Raw genomic sequence first — 13,074 nt, 5'->3', positions numbered from 1 at the left:
ATTGAATCAGAATCAGGGAAGCAGTGCTTGATTTCTAACATAAATACCTGCTGGAGCCAACATTTTTGCTTAGAAGCTGTTGCTTGCACTGCAGAAGTTATTGGTGCCGAATATCAAGACTGCATGATCTTGACTCCACCTCATGCATCTTTAATATATCACCAAGCACACTCTACCCCTGAGCCTCACTCCAGCATGTTCTATTTTGTTCCTGTTTTCTCCTTTTCTCACTGTTTTTCTATTTTTTTCTTGCTCCTCCTTTTTATATTTTTCTCTCTCATTCTGGGCCGAAGCTTGATGAGGAAAATTTAGTGCTGGTGCCTACAAACGAGTGCCAATGGGCCCCACCTGTAACCACAGGCTCAATTAAGCACTGAGTGGAAGAGACAAGAAAGCCATCCATTCATCAGTAGTTTATTGACCCAAAGCCCATTCACTCCAAGTATATGGGACATATTGGAAAGAACAGGTCTCCAACAAAAAGCCAAAGCTGTCTGGTAGGCCAGACCTAAAAAGGTTGTTTTAAGACAGACTGCTTTAACAGCAGCTTGACACAATATTTTTAAGAACGAACCAATTCCTGGCCCTTGGTGTCATGCAGAAACAGAAAGAATTGTGCTATTCCATAGCCTGAAAATCTGTGGGGTGATAGTGTGCTCTTGGCATAAAAATACACCCACACCTCCGAAGGCACAGCAGCCTTCAGCTGGGCATTTATTTATTTCTGTAAGATAACCGACGCTGATGACTCAAAGTGCGACACGGAAGCACGTGCCTGACCTTCGGTCTCAATAACCGTATTTTTTTATCTAATAAGTAAAGTCACTCAGCGAGAGACTGCCAGGGCAGAGGGTAAACAGCTTCAAGACAAGAAAAACTAGATATGGGTAGGTATAGGCGAGGGACTACGTGTATTTACCAAGAGCGTGACTCATGCAGTCCATCGTCTCTAAGGACTAAGGGACCATGGCTGATGGGGCATGGACTTCATTCAGGTGTTTTTTTTAATCAAATCTCGTGCCATAGTGAGGCAGTCAAATTGTACATGGCCTGCGCCCTGAAAGACTATTCCTAGCAGGTGTTACTTTAAATGGGGTAGTGTGCAGTCGCCTTACTGGTCCGAGCAGCAGCCTTCCTGCTGGACAGGGCCGCACCTATCGTATACGAGCGCTAAGCAAACAGAAATGACGCAGCAATTTGTAACAGGCACTCGGTAGAGTTCCCATGGAGGCTCTAAGGGCTTATGCACGTTAACTGCGTTAGCAGTGGGATCCTAAAGAATGCACTGAAAGGGGTGACGCATGCGCGTGCAGTGGGAGAGCCTGTAGTTCTGTTTGGGAATTAACTTGCATTGGAGTTAAGGATGTTTTACGTGGGCGAAATCTGAAACAACATAATTTTTAGCTCAATAAATCAGACCTCTTACGTATAAGAGGGAGTTTTTAGCATGTGCATAGTGTTTAATTTCAAGGCCGCCAAGCTCTACACGTTGTTTTTTTGCCAAATGCAATGGATTACGTAAAAACGTTAAAAAAATATACTTAAGAGAAGACTGGATTGGCTTTTGCAGATTGTTTTCGGCACGCGTCGGAGTATGGACTTGGCTTTAAAGTTTTCTGTTATCAATTCGCAGTCATCCTGTTGCCCTCTCCCAGAGGCTTGCTTTGCCCCCACTATCCATGTACTGTGGCGTCACCCAAAGAGGATAGCAATCCCAGCCCAAATTCAATAAAAAACAACAGTGAGCACTGACGAGTACGAATGCACCTGTAGGCTTAGGAAGAAGACCAAAGAGCTGGCTGCAGTCCAAAGGTTGGAATCAGTTTTCCAAAAGTCACTAAAAGAAGACAGAGTCTGGTGGGAGGAGTGCTTAATTAGGAAAAATATAAGTGCCAGGGCTTAGGAGGCCACTGCAGCCTGCACCATTCACTGCCCATGCCAGTGCTGTCAAATGCCAGTGTAAATGACATGGAGGCTCTGCTGTTACTAGTATTTTAGTGTATATAAAATTACTAAAATAATGTGTTCTGCTGTAAATAGTGATACAGCAGCAGTATGTGGTAACATGTGAAGAGCACTGGAAAACACCGCCATCAGTTAAGCCCCTAATGAGAGTGTTGATGAGATGGTTCAACAGGATAACCTGACCCACTGTAGGAGTCGGTAAAGAGTTCACTAGGCAAAGAAGGTAAGTGGTGAGATGCATTTGAATCTTGCCATGCAGGTTTTTCACGTTTTGGCTGCACAAACAAAAAGGTGAGGAGTCCAACATTTTCTAGTGTGTTGGAGCAACAAAGGGTCTTTAATAACAGACTTGGTATCCTCTGTTTTAGAGTGTTGGGTAACTTCCTACAATGCTGCAGAGAAATGTGGTAAGAGGTGGTCAAGCACAATCCTGTGCTGTGAGTGCCTATGCAGGGCCAGTGATCCATTCCTACATCTGTGGCGTGAACCTCTGAAGTAGTAGGAATACGGTAGTAGTGGTCACCAATAAAGGTTCTGGCCCAGGGATAGCAGGCAGTTGCAGGGGTAGAGATCAGCAACAGGGGAGGAGTCACCACGAAGGATGGAGCCACGACCAAGAGACAGACAACACTCAGAGAGGAGTGTCACAACCATGGGTACAGGTCACTATACAATCATGGTGTCTGACAAGGGGAAGGATGTCAACATTAAGGGTTAGAGTCAAGTCCTGGGCACAGGATGAGGACTTGTACTGAGCATGGGAGAAGTCAGTATCAAAAGCAGGAGTAAGGACCAGGGGGTGAAGGTCAGGGTTAGGAGTGAGAACCAAGTGTAAGAGTCTCAGAGTAGTGTTCAGGCTCAGGAGTAGGCACCTGGCCCTCAAAAAAATAACAGTACTAGTGGAAAGGGTCAGCAGGGAATGAGGTCTGATGTAAACAAAGGTGGAAAAACTACCAACCAGGCAAAAGCCTGTCCGACTGCTAACACACAGATTAATCTAACTGCTGCATGTCCTATGCATGATTTGCTCCGCGCTTGCGACCCTCCCAGAGTTGGGCAGTAGTGCATACAGAGCACTGGGGTAGTCCAGACTATAGTTGAAGGGTGCCCCATGGCCTGAGCTCTACAGTTCAGAAAATTCACCAAGTGTAGATATCTACTTTTTGTTAGAAGCAGCCGCTGACCACAGCATCATTCTACCCTGAATCAGAGGGACAGTGACTGTGAGCAGTCCTCGAGCCTCTGAGCGAGCGTACCTGAGTAAGTGATCCAGAGGGGCTGTCTGAGAGAAACTGGGATCATATAAATATTTTAAAATAAATGCATAACATAAAGCACATGTTCTACATATGCAAGCAAGAGGAATCTGTTTTGAAGGTACTTCTAAAGCTCTCATAGTAAGTGCTGTAGCTCAAGAAACAGTGCTCACCATAAGTATTGTGGCAGGATATAAGGAACGGAGTAAGTAATATGTTATGCGAAGAAACACACCTCACATGCACTGCACCAGAAGAACAATTCTCGTCATGAACGTGGAATCAGAAGAAATAATAATCACCTGAGTCACCGCGAACGACTACCAAGAGGCTGATCAATGCAAAGCTGGACTACAAGAGCAATGCACCACAGCAAGTGGCACCTTTTGGAACTGGTGAAAGGCCTCCATGCACAGCACCATGAAGAATAAAATGCCTGTTTGTTGAACAAAAAAAGACTTGTAGTAATCCGAGTGCCTAAATTTTCTTCATCATATGTCCTATGCAATGAAACTAATACCAATTATATATTGTACCAAGAGAGATAGTGGTAATTACAAGTATCGTGCAATAAGTACTAATGCACGTAAAATACATTTTACAGAAGAAATAATAACCATCAACAATGCTGGGCACCAGGTATGTTTTTATTCATTTCTGTAATAATGCAGCGCACATATCCTGCTCATAATAGGTAATAGCAACCCATCATGGTTTGAAGTGCAGTACACCAAACACAGTATATTATTTTATTTATTCAAAGCACTAGTTGTGTTTTGGGTGGGAGGACAATATTTCTAGATTTTTAATATTTTTTATGAAGGCATTTGTATAGGGTGAACCCTGCCCCACAAGGTGGCGGTGCACATTCATCCGTAATGGTCTATACACTGGTATGTGTAGGTTATGGCAGCATGAGTGAGATGGCTGCAGCTAGAGTGGGGGAGTGGCAAGCAAGGGAAGGGTGAAGGAAGTAATGAGAAACAGGGCTAGTGGAGGAAGGTACTTTCTACTTTCCTAGCAGACAGCAGTGTGTGGACTAGCTCCAGATGAAGGTACAATTCATTGCAGATGATGAGGGCATAGCAGGAAGTGGTTTATGCTCTGGTTTTGTCACCTTTTGTTTGGTAATCTCCAGTTTTCACCGTGGTGGTGTGGGTGCGTTCAAAGCGACTGAGAGGGTTTTTATGTTAGGCAGTTTGCTGGTACAGATCTTCTTCCAAATTATACTAAATATTTGAACTGGAAGTGTGTCAGGAGGGCGGGCCATTGAATGTCCTTGAGGGCAGGGGCGATGTCATGCATGTGTTGTCAAGTGATGAGAGGGGCAGCTGCATAGAGGACAACCTCCCTCCAGGAGGTGAGGGTACAGTCCTGGAGTGGAGTAACTAGGCAGTTGTATCCAAAGTGCAACAAAATGAGAGCTTGAAGTGGAGAATGGAAAGCCTATGCTACAGGGAAATACTGATTCTCCTTAGAAGACATAATGTGTGGGACTGGAAAAAAATCGTCTGGGGGAAAAATGTTAAAGCAGGCCTACACTGCTGAAAGTTGCAAACAGAAAAGGGACATTGAAGCATGGATGATGCTGTTAATTCTGCTATGAAAGTAGCCCCTAGCCTTGTACTCACTAAAAAAATGCCAGAATGGCTAGCCCAGGCTTTGTGACATAGCCATTGCCAAGCCATCTGGGGTTTTATTTTAACACGCTCTTTGAATGAAAGCCAGAGATTGATTTGAAAGAACAGGGGCTCGCCGCTGGTGGGTAAAAGGAGCTGGTCTGGAGGGGTGATTGTCAGGCAGATATATGTAAGTCAGCCATTCTACAGTTTGGATTCGGAGCTTAGCTTGATTCGATTAAATTTGAGGTGGTATGTTGACAATCAACATAAGGCATAGGCATTTCCACAGGTTGCGCACATGTAATGCCAGTAGTACTATAAGGCACAGCTGTGTGTCAACATTCATAAAGCATGGTCTCCTGTTTAGTTATTACCAATAAAAGAACATCTTAAGGGTAAAGCCTTTGAAAGTGAATCAGTTGTGTGCTCTTCGGGAGCGGTGAGGTGGATTTTTTGATAGACTATCATTGGCACTAGCCACACTTTGGGCTATTTGAGGGAGGAACAGGGCACAGGCATGTTTTGATTCTTCAGTGAAGTGGTAAGAATGCAGTCATGTTTGAGTTTAGTAGGTAGGGAGAATATCACTGTATTGGGACATGGAAACCAGTTATGTCTGGGTGAGGACCACGTATATTTTGCATTCGCCATGGTGTGCCTTGGCAAGAAGAAAGGCTTGACATCATGTGCTTTGAATGTATGTTTTTAAACTGAGGCCAGGACTTCAATATTTATTGAATTTACAAGGCAGTGGAAGGCAAGACACAACTGGATTGAAGAGGCACAGGAGAAAATACGGGGAAAAGTACAAAATATTGTTATTTTTGTCACAAGACAGCAGGTATTGCTTGGAATACGTGTGGAGGAATGTCAGGGCCCTGTATATTAGTGATCTGGAAAGGGCACAGGAAATGCCTCTGATTGACGAAGGAAGCTCATTATGGTTTAGAAGGGAGATAGGACGCTTGCAGGCTAATTTGGAGCCATCATCTGCCAAAGTAGCAGGAAAAAGCTGCCATATTTAAAGTGCTCCATGAAGACAGGTGTGTGACTGCTTTGGCCACTGAAAAGAGAACTGGTCATGACAAATATACAAATACCCATCACTGCTGTCACTGCTTGTGGAATTTGTGCCACCAAATGTGGGGACTAAAAATGTATCCCCAAAGTGGGGGTTACTTGTCAGTGCCTACATTTTAAGTCCCCCTTACGACAGCATTCAGCTTGATGCAAAATGGAGAAAATTAAATATAAATTTAATATACAACATGATTGGGTGGCTGCTCTGTCACAAAATAACATAGCAGAATATTAAACCAAATTACTGCTGCAAAGGACAGTTTAGTCAAACTATTAATTCCGAGCTGAGCACCTGGGATGGAAAGAAAGCTTCATGCGAAAGCTTCCAGCATGCCTTTGGCTGAAGCTGCTGGTTTCAAGCTGTCTCCATGGGAAACCGAAGCCCCTGGAGCTGGGGCACCTTTTGGCTCAAAGGGAAGACATGCTCTACTGGTTGGCAGGACTGTAATGTGTAATCCGTAGAGATGAATTAACATTTTTATCCTGGATGCTAATTTACATGGAAAGGGCTAGCCGGCGTCCAACATAAATTCGGAATGCAACAGTGAGGAATGTAACACTGCCAACATATCTGAATAAACCCATTAAAAAATAATCTATACAAAGAAGGGTTAAGCGCCACAGCTGGTTGTTTGAAGAACAATGCGCATGACTCAGTGTGTTTCGTTTGTGGTTTTGAGGAGTTTCTATAGTGCGCGAGCTGGGACTTGCCCTGACATGCAGATCGCTGCCTCTCATGTTTGGGCATGCAGGCAGCGGCGTGACTCACGCGGGGCGCCTGCCAATAAACTGTTACATAGGGCGTGCGCAGGGCGAGGAGGCAGGGCTGGCCCTATTTATAAACTCTGCTATCACTGACCGGCAGAATAACAACAGGTTCTTTTTTTAAAAAAGAAGGCTCGCGGACATGAGGCTCGAGAAATAGCGTCACACCTTCTCCGAGTTCGAAACCGAAAACAAAACCGTCCTATAACCCAAATGTCACCATTTTTAAATGCATTTTTCCTACTTTGCTGCTCGCAAAAATCCATTCTCCTCAATGCGTTCTAACGCCGCCTTCTTTTTCGCCTACGGCTGTCATACGATGGGCGCTTTCCTTAAAACAGGGCGTCCATTGTAGGTCTGCCTTGACAGCACCGTCGTTAGGTACCTACTGTTTCCAGTTCCTGAAAATGTGTAAATTGTGGGGCTAGCTCTTTCCAGATCATTAGCTCTTTTCTCTCAATTGATGCTTTTACACTCAAAATGCAAGCAAGTCGTATTAGCCAGTGGAAAGACGGAAAGAGCAAAAATAAATTCAAACTCGAAGACATCTCCATAGAAAAAGTGAAGGAATATTCGTGGTTTAGCCAAGTAAGTCGGATTGATCAAGATATTTATAAACTAAGTGGTCAGCAAATTGCATTGTGTTTTTGCAGTATATGGTGAACTCGACCTGAAGGTATATGGAATGCATCACATGAGCACTAATGACATTACACAAGGTTACATTCATTATTTCCAAGACTCGAACCTGGTTCCCCAGTACCAAAGACTGCAGCTCTGGCCCTAACCCTACATCAACTCAACTCCTATATTTCTCCCATTGCTCAAAGGGTGCCAGGTAGGAAACATGGACTCTGTAACCTGTGTCGAAAGGTAAAGTTTGGAAATATGCTTGTACTGCTATGCCTATGGTGAATGGATTTTAGTTGGGAGAAAGACTTGGACATCAAGGAAAGACAGTCATCAGTACACACCACCACACACTTTACTGAGCCTTTGCGTCCAAGGCAGACAGTGATGCACTCCAGATGTGGGATGCAGAGGGGACTATATAAGCCCAGCGACCAGAGGTAACCTTTGTGCCCCAGGAATTTGCAATGTGTCTGTTACATCCCCAAATTCACCTACCAGTTCTTTTGGAACTTGTCAATGTATATATTTCAATAAAAGATTTTGACGTGTTTCTTGCAGAATTCAGCAGAAAGGCAGACAAGCAGACATGGAACTTGATAAGGTTGCTGGGAAAACTCACTGCACTATCTGCAACAAGAGAGTGGTGAAAGGAAATGGACAATGGGCTCTGAGAAATGCACCTGTTCTGCTGTTTGTGAAGAAAAGAGTTGCTGGCAATTGTACAAAAATAATAAAGAAAACTTCTGACGCATCAAACGCAGAGAACTAGAAAAAAGCAAGCCGAGCAAAAAGCATTCTTTAAAATTCAATCTCTTTCATTACAGGAAAATCCAACCATACTTAACGATACTGCATAAGGCTAAAGAAGACTGTCAATGAAAGAGTAAACACCATTAAGGGAAACAAAGGAGTCACTAAATGGAATTAAATTACAACGGCCACACGCACCTGTAACATTACTACAATTGAGGATATACCTGTGTGTGTTCATGCATGGGTATATGTAGATATATTACTTTGTGTGCACATTCTGCATTTGCATCTCTTTCTGTCTGATGTGTATTTCTGCATTTTTTTTCACGTACCGTTGTATTTTCATCCAAATGTGTGTGTGATCTTGCTTGTAAGTATAAGTACGTGTGGGCACACGTTGGTCTGCTTGTCTGTCCATCCTTCTTGGTGGATATGTTTTACTGTTCTTTCTTGGCTTTCTGCGTTGGCTTATCTATGTGGCTGAGTAAGTTCATGTATGTGTGGCATCATGTGCATGTCTGAACACGTTTGTGTGTTCATGTGAGGGAATCTGTAGGTCTTTGCTGCGGGTGCTATATATGTGTGCTTTTCTGTGTGATATGTGTATCTGTGCAATTTTTCATGCACCTTTGTGTGTGTGCTCAAGGGGAGCCCTGTCTTTTATTGTGTGTGTGCTTCTGTGCATGTGAGAGGGTGTTTTTGTATACCTATTGGCCAGTATAATTGAATGTATTTTTGTCTGCACTTGTGTGGTTGTCTGCATGTGTGTGTCTTTATGTGTGCCCCTTTGTGTTCATGTTTCATCTTTCCTGCATGCATCTGCCAGTCTGGTCTATCTATGTTTGCAGTACTTTCACTGGGCCAAGCCCTACCAGAACTAACCGCTGGCCAAGTTAAAAAGATCTGACTGAAACAGGGTCTAACATTGTCCCCTCTTTCGGACCAAAAAAAACTATGTCTGCCCATCTGCAGACACGTACGGATGAGCTACAACATAATGTCACTGTACGTCCCTTTTGTGACAAGATGTAAAGCAAATTGGTGATGCTGTTAGTGGTGCTGTTACCTTGGTCTTCTGGAATCCCTGCTTTCATATAGCTGGGAGATGCTCTTTAGCTTAAGCGGCAGACCTAAGTGCCTCATTGGTATGTAATGTCCTGATGAAATATACCCCGGGAGAGGCAGTAAACAAGTCATCAGGTCTATAGCTTGTGGTCTATGAGCCTTTGTCTAATGGACATTTCAGGGGCTCTCACTGCACTGAGTGTCAAACCGCTGCTGCTGACTGAGACACACTCTTTCTGCCCTCATCCATTTTTTGAGCATCAGGGTTCCCAGATCACTTATTTCTGTTTGTGGCCTGTAACTCTTCAAGACCTGAAGTACTGGAGGCACATTTTTGGGCAGCCAGACTCCAGATGGTGAGGATGCTAGGCTATGCTGTTTGTGGTATGTATAGTGTGAGAGTGGGTTTGTGCTGCATGCTAGGATTGACAGTCACAGAGAGACTGGAGTTTCATTAATTGAGGGTGCGAGTCTGAATTGTTAGACGTTGGTAAAAGGTTTGGAGCATACATTTTGCTTAAGGTGATCTGATCTACTGAGCACATGGTGTGTATTTTATTGCACTGTTGTATAATTAATGTGCTTTGGTCATGTGAGTGCATGCTGTGTGCCTAGGCTTTTGAAGACTATGCTATGCTATATGAATTTCTAAAGTGCATGGCTACCCATAGGCTTCTCAGCGTTGGTTAAGACACAGTGTTGCTTCAAGATGTGGTGGAACAAAGGGGGGGCTATTAATGTGGATATAGTCATGTTTTTAGCATTTTCCTGAACTGTGATTCGTTGTTTAGGCATCTTAATTCTATAGGGAGAGTGTTCCAAAGTGTGGGAATGAGATATGGACCACCACATCTGGCCTTGTGGATTCTAGGTACCTTCAAGAATCAACCTTAAGATGATCATAGAGCCCTATGGGGAGATTAGGGGGTCAGGAATGCCCTTATCATAGTGGGTCTTTCAGCGTTAGGTCCTCTATGTGCCAGACAGAGAGTTTTAAAGTTTATCCTTGCCTCAATAGGGAGCCAGTGCAGAAAAGCTAGAGCGATAGGATCCTTGCTGTTCGTTTCGAAAACCTGGAGCCTTTTAATGACATATTTGGGGGAACGTATATAGAAAGAATTCTCTTTAGTCTAACCGGGAGAGAACAAGGGATTGGACAACAATTCTTTTGGACACACTCATTATTGTATTGTATTGTAATAGTATTTATATAGCGCTTACTACCCCTGACGAGGCGTCGAAGCGCTTTTCGGCGAGTAGCATGCTACTTCGGAACCCAACAAGAATTAGTGATGGATTAGTATCGGGAAATATGAGTACAATTTTAGTATTATTATGAGTTAATTTGAGCCACGGATATGAGAGTTTGTTAGTTAGATTGACTGTAGTAATGGAGGGGTGGAGGAGGAAAGAATCTAGAAGTGTTAATTGGGAGTATATGGTAATAGGATTTAGGCTTGGGGTGAGTAAAGGGGGATTGAGGGGGATTGAGGAGGAAAGAGTCTGTGGACGGGGTTAGGGAGATCATAGTAGCAGGGTGAGATAAATGAGGGCAAATTTAGTAAGGTTGTTGATGCCTAAGATTTTACAGAGCATTCCGAGGGTGTCAAAACAGGTTGGCACAAGTTTTTTTACCTGTGCATCCATGGAAAGAGACTTGCCCAACCCAATCCTAAGACTTATGATAGGGGAGATGGGGCTAGATTTGAGCGTAATGCACATCGGCCACTTGAGTTAAGTCTGTCTGTGTGGTGGGCCCTGTGAGCTAAGGGAGTGTGCCGGGGCTCTGGGTGAGTAGGATCCGTGCCTTGGCTCTGTGGACACAGGCGTTGTGCCTTAATCAGCCTTGCAGACAATCAGCAAATACAACTTTGTGACTTTAGTAATCTTTGAAATTAAAGTCACATCCCTCCAAGATGTGTTGTGAGTTCTGTTTTTTTCCACAGACTTTTATTGTAATCATAACATAACACAAAAGATAAACCTTGAGACTAAGTATAGTGTTATGCCATTTCATTAAATTAGTGCACCAGGTAATCATCTAGTAAATTACACCAGTTTAACTGTGAATGTATGATCAAATGAAATGCGAAATCGTTCTGTTAATATGTTCTCAGCTAATTTGTTGCATGAAGCCTATCTTGCATTTCTCACATAGTGGGAAATAAGTGACACAAAGGCGTAGGGAAAACACGATCTGTCCAAGATCAAACAATTATGCCAAGTAGGAGAACACACATTACAGTCCAGGGCTGCTTGTTACAGGGCACCATGGAAATGCTCCTGTGCATTTTAGTAAAGCCAGGATCTTTTGCTAAGTCAACAGGATCCACATCAGTAGGTGGGTAGGGGGCTGCTATCAGCCCACCACAGTGACATGCCCATCCAGTTGTTGGGGATCCTGTCAAGGTGTTTTTGTTAGAAAACTCCGTATCAGAATCAAGCCAGTTTCTAGGCACTCCCAATGCTCGCAGGTAATGGACTAAAGGCAATGTAACTTCTAAGACTCTTTCTCTGGGAAGTATCTATTATGGATACTTTCATTTAGCATTGGTGCCCCAAGGTCTAAGATAATATTTCATTGCAACTAAATAACTAAGTTTTCTCTTTTGCACGTGTCTCTCTCCAACTGTAGTTATAGCAAGCAGTCAAAGTACAGTTTACTTTTAAATTTACAATGTCAAATATTTTATTCCTGATGACCCAGGATAGCAGTAGTGTATACTGTTAAATAAATATCTTGTTACCTGCTTATTTTGGTTACTCTTTGTAGAGTAAGATTCTAAAAACATACTTGTCAAGCACCTGATTCTATTTCACAGTCGTGAAAGATCAGAGACACTATCTAGCCAATGGTTTGAATCTGACCCAGCGTTTGGGCCGAGTGGAAACATGAAACACAGACAAACCACAGCATTGTCTTCACTTTCCCTCCATAATGCAGTTTTGTAAACAAAAAAGTAAATAAGGTCCAGTTCCATTTGCAAGCAGAATGAGAACTCATTTAACACTTTAAGCTAAAATTACAACCAAAATATAAATTCCACTCAGTCCAACAACTCTGTAGCCTCGATTACATGTAGTGCAACAAAATAAACACATGTTCAGCAGGAAGCAGGAACTTCTAATAACACTGCCAGTCTGTGACCTCAGAGCAAGCTCCACGCACTAGCTTGTAATGTCTCGTCCCTCGATTTCACTGCCTCTACTGAGGCTAGGGGCTTGTTCAAAAATGCAGACTTGCCAACTGACACAGTGTCTCCGTTTGTTACAAGATATCAGCTCACTTCACAGGGTCACTCACTCACTAGCTGATATCATACGGTGATCTCGAAATCCCTATTCAAAATAGGTTTCCAGCTCGTTTTTGGCGAGTCTGTCTCGTCATGAAATCCCTATGAGGTTTTGTCCGCCTCCCTCAGACACGGTATGGGAATGTATTCCGCGCGTGCGTGCTTGCGTGCAAGTTCTCTTCCCGCACGTGTGGGAGTCCCCGGGGGAGTGATTGCAGCCCTGCCCTGGTCATTACATCACCCCGTGACATGAGTCACCAGCCCTGCCGTCACCTTCTCTCGCAGGGCGAGGGACATGCCCAGGCACTTTCCCTCCAACTTCAGGCAGACAGGTTCCCTCCAAACGCACCCCGCACTTTTTCAGGGATTACCGGCTTCTTAACCAGGAGCCCGTGGCTGTTCCTTTTAACGGTCCTAAGTCCCGCATCCCACGACAGTAACCGAGAGCTGTAACAATGAACAGACGCCAGCGGGCGCGACAAATAAGGACTGTAGTCCTGTGTCTGCTTCCAGTCTGCGTTTAAGGCCACCCAAGCCATTACCGTTCACGCTATAAAAACACATCCGCGCAAGGAGGTGCGAGTGGGATACTAATGACAGGCAGCTGAACCGCGCCCGCTGGTTTTATTGTAGTTTCTAGTA

At 43.9% G+C, this 13,074-nt stretch overlaps 1 protein-coding gene across 1 annotated transcript in view; it reads right to left on the bottom strand.

Annotated features, from left to right (window-relative positions):
* Positions 1-13,074, bottom strand: part of LOC138300093 (cyclin-dependent kinase inhibitor 1-like) — a 43,055-nt gene that overhangs the window by 27,920 nt on the left and 2,061 nt on the right. The window lies entirely within an intron of this gene.

Source organism: Pleurodeles waltl, chromosome 6, assembly GCF_031143425.1.
Source record: "Pleurodeles waltl isolate 20211129_DDA chromosome 6, aPleWal1.hap1.20221129, whole genome shotgun sequence".
In the NCBI taxonomy this organism is placed as follows: Eukaryota; Metazoa; Chordata; class Amphibia; order Caudata; family Salamandridae; genus Pleurodeles; species Pleurodeles waltl.
Note: the sequence above shows the minus strand (reverse complement) of the source record. Positions and strands in the feature narration are given on the sequence as shown.